This window comes from Prionailurus viverrinus, chromosome E2, assembly GCF_022837055.1.
Source record: "Prionailurus viverrinus isolate Anna chromosome E2, UM_Priviv_1.0, whole genome shotgun sequence".
NCBI classification, from domain to species: Eukaryota; Metazoa; Chordata; class Mammalia; order Carnivora; family Felidae; genus Prionailurus; species Prionailurus viverrinus.
The window spans coordinates 44,058,712-44,063,060 of record NC_062575.1 but is presented as its reverse complement, the minus strand read 5'-3'; the positions used below and the strand labels follow the sequence as shown (position 1 = coordinate 44,063,060).

Genomic DNA, 4,349 nt, shown 5'->3' with positions numbered 1-4,349 from the left:
GGGTCTTGATCTCAGCTCAAGTCTGGATCTCAGGGTCATGAGTTCAGGCCCCATGTTGGGCTCCACACTGGGCATGGGGCCTACTTTAAAAAAAAAAAAAAAAAAAAGGACTAAAGACCTAAATGTGAGATAGGAAATCATCAAAATCCTAGAGGAGAACACAGGCAGCAACCTCTTTGACATTGGCCATAGCAACTTCTTACCAGATATAAGACATTTCCTCCTGATGAAGACATAGGGAAGGGTCTTGCCCTAGCCTGAGCAGGATGGGGAAGGGAGACAACCAAGACCACACAAGGGAGGCTCAAAGCAGCACCAAGGGGTGAGATGAACCCCTGCAGCACAAGAGGAAGGGAAGAGATACAGAATAGCCATGAGACCCAGGGAAGGACTTGCACAGAGGGCTGGTCAGAGAAGCTTGGCCCTGAAGACCCAACTCCCACATGGACATGGTCTTGGGAGTGATATGCAGCTGGGTCAGTGGTCTCTCTTCTCAGGAGGGACCTGACCTAAGTCAGGAATGCTGCTGTGACCTTAACAAACAGACTAATGTCTGCCGGAACCATAAAAGTAGGAGCCTAGAGGTCTTCACACATTGTACCTTGTCTCTAGGTCATGTGCCCTTCCCCAGCAAGTGGTCCCAGCTGTACAGTGACAGGTCTCATGGACACAGGGTATGCCCACACATGCAAAGTCTCACACCATTGCTGAAGTGACACAGACACTGTCCCACATAGGGACCCACGAAGAGTCAAACTGCAGAAATCCCTTATCTTACTTTTGCTTACCTAAGTTGTAACAGTAACTCACTCTTTTCAGACTGCAGCAAATCTTTTATTACAGATAATCAAACCTCTCCACACTGTGTCTCAAACAGTAACAAATACAATTTCATGTCTTTAACAGAGCAGAGTGAACATTCATACATGGCCATACATGGCAGGCTTTACCTCTGGAAACTGTTGTTGAATATTTAAAAAAAGTTTTTTTAATGTCTATTTTTGACAGAGAGAGAGAGACAGAGCATGAGTGGGGGAGGGGCAGAGAGAGAGGGAGACACAGAATCTGAAGCAGACTCCAGGCTCCGAGCTGTCAGCACAGAGCCCGACGCGGGGCTCAAACTCATGAACCGAGTGATCATGACCTGAGCTGAGGTCGGACACTCAACCGACTGAGCCACCCAGGCGCCCCTGTTGTTCAATATTTTAAAATAAAGTGGACTTGCGGATTTATTCTTTTCAGTATTGTAAACATATGCTGTTTGAGGGGCGCCCGGGAGGCTCAGTCGGTTGAGCGACTGACTTCAGTTAAGGTCATGATCTCACAATTTGTGAGTTCGAGCCCCACGTCAGGCTCTGTGCTGACAGCTCAGAGCATGGAGCCTGCTTTGGATTCTGTGTCTCCCTTCCCTCCTCGTGCTCTGTCTCTCTCTCTCAAAAATAAATAAACGTTAAAAAAAATTTTTTTAATATGCTGTTTGATGTTACCTGAGTTTAATTTAAAACATTTCTTGTTGCAAATCAAACAAAATGTAAAGCTTCTGAGGCAAGCATCTCTGTAAGGGAAAAAAGAAGTCTTGTTATGAAACTATTCTCAAGCAAGACCCCACTTAAAATCTGCCAGCATGAACTTAAGAACTTTGGTCCACTGTTTGTCAGGATTAAACTGGGTTTCAATGGAATGGGAGCCACACTGCTTCCTGGGTCTTGAATCTTGTCTTCCTGTGAGGAAGACAAAAATGTGTCTCACCCTTTCTCAACCTCTCCTTTCATCTTTCTCAACATCTCCATCATCACGTGGTCTAATTTGTCCCAGGTAGTACAATGGCAACTGCTTAGACCCGTCTGTCAGAGACTCCAGGTGGGAATGGTTTCCACAGGGAACAAGTTGATACCTCTGAAATTTCAGACCCATCTTACTGGCCAGGGTGCACAGCAGCAATGGTTTCCAGCCCCAAGTGCATTAACTTCATTCCATGGCACAGGGACACTGGGCAGGCGACCCAGTTTGAAGGTTCTGATTGTACCATATTGTCCTCTGTGCCAGACATGAAAGGTTGCACTGAAGAAACTGGTTTTCTTCAGCTGGCCCAGCTGCATCTGGGCATAGGGCATTTGGTTGTCTACATTCTTCAGCTCATCATCCAGTTCTGGCTGTTGTTGTTTATGTTCTCTGTATCCCCTATGGTACTGAGCTTCCTCTGGATCCAGTCTTAGCCTCAGCTTGGGCATTCTCAAGCTTTCCTACCAGTCTATCTCATTTAGCTCTGTCTGTAGCTGTTCAGTCGTCCTCATTCATTTGCTCAGAGATCTTCAACAGCATTTGCAGCTGTGACACTCATTTTCAGTGACATTGAGCTGAGTGTCGAGCTGGTCTAAAAGAGGATCTGTGCAACCCTCACAGAGTGGTGATCTACATCTCTCTGGCCCGACCGGAGGTCACAAAGGCCCCCAGTGCCCGGTCTCTGCCTAATGTTCTCCACGGTACCACCACCAGATGCCTCCCCAGTCAAAGCGAAGCTGTTGGCACCTACTGTAGACATCATTGTGGCTGGAAGGATGAATCTGAGAGACACCATCCTGGTGATGTCCAATAAATGACTCCTTTCCTGAGTTAGCCCCTTCCTCCAGGGTCTCTCCTGGTTTCACCTGGGCTGGGGCAAATAATGGAGCTGTGAGCTCCTGGATGGTGACGCGATCCAGTTTCAGGGATGCAGTGCGGACTCCCAAAGCTGGCCTGCATGGTGCTGCTGGGCATCTTTAACCTCTCCATCCTTCAGGACTTGGAGCCACCACCCTGGTCAGTCTACCACAGGAGCATCATGGTCTCCAGAACTGCTGCCATCCAGTCTTCAGTGACTTCCCCATCCACCAGACGACAGTAACTCACTTTTACTGAGCATTTATTATGCACCTGTTAGTGTTCTCAGTGCTTTACATGTATTGACCGATTCACTTAACCAACATTCACCAGTACCTCAGTACCTTAGGACCCAGATGCTGGGCAGGGGACTGGACACAGCTGTGACTACCGCAGTCACAGACCTTGTCCCCATGGAGACTGGGATCTGGTGGGTAAGACAACCCTGAGAATGCCCATGTGGGGTATACATGCTCTTACAGACATGGACAAGGAGCTTCAGACAGGGTTCTGCATACTAAAAGAACTCTCCCTGCCCTAAGCTCCCTTCACCTGTGCACCTCCTCCCAATATACTTGAAAGAGCTGCCTGCCTCCTCTTCCTTCCCTCCTCTCATCTCAATGGACTCGGACCTACTTTTACCCCCTTGCTGCACTGCAACAACTTGATTCAAGGTCACAGTGATCTCCACCTTTCCAAAGCCCCTGCTGCAGACCCTGCCTTCCTGTCTCAATCCTTTTTATACAAGCTTCTCTGATGCCACCTTAATCCGTCATCCCAGCCAGTCCCCCTCCATCCCCCTTGCCAAGAGTTAGATGTGGGAGCACCTCGCGGCTCTGGCTTGGGCCCCTTCCCTTTTCTGTCTCACCCTATTTCCGTGTGACCTCACCCATGATTTTGAACACCTCTGTCTCCAGCCCTGACTTCCTCTCTGAGCTCCGAACTTAACTATCCAACTGTCTCCTCCACATAATGGGCGTCTCCATATGGCAAAGCAGAATTTTCATTTTACGCTCCCACAAAGAATGTGTTCTACCACGTCTTTACACTCCACAGAAGGGACAATAAATTTGCTCCGTCCAAAAGCCAGTGAATGTTCTTTTTTTTTCTCCAGTGAGACCAAATATAACAGTCTTTATTTATTTATTTATTTATTTTTAAAGAAGAGAGAACCTGACTAGCTTAATTGGGAGAGCATGCAACTCTTGATCTTGGAGTCATAAGTTCAAGCCCCATGTTGGGTCTAGAGATTACTCAAAAACAAAACCTTTAAAAAATAACAGAAAGAAAGAAAGAAAGAAAGAAAGAAAGAAAGAAAGAAAGAAAGAGAAAGAGAGAAAGAAAAAGAAGGAAGGAAGAGGGAGAAGGAAGAAGGGGACGGGGGGAAGGGAGGAAAGGAGGGCCCGCCTCACAGCTAAATGCAATCTTTCTCCCCTGACCCCTAGCAGTGAGATACCCACCCCCATCCCCACCCAGGGCTCCTGTGGTCTTCCCCTAGGACCCTGTGGTGCCTCGCTCACATGAATGGCTCCTGACCCCCACACACAACCATTTCTGCCTCCCAGTCTACGTGGCACCAGCCTCGTCAATTTGTCCGCTGGCAGACACAGCCTTCTTTGATCCCCATAGGCACTCCTCTCCACTCCCCAAAAGACCTGTCCCCCATCAGAGGAAGGCCCTCTCCCCATGGTCATGGTAGACCACATTGC

General features: G+C 48.2%; 1 pseudogene; it reads right to left on the bottom strand.

Annotated features, from left to right (window-relative positions):
• Nucleotides 1–1,405: 1,405 nt before the first annotated feature.
• Nucleotides 1,406–3,824, bottom strand: LOC125153057 (beclin-1-like; annotated as a pseudogene).
• Nucleotides 3,825–4,349: the final 525 nt, after the last annotated feature.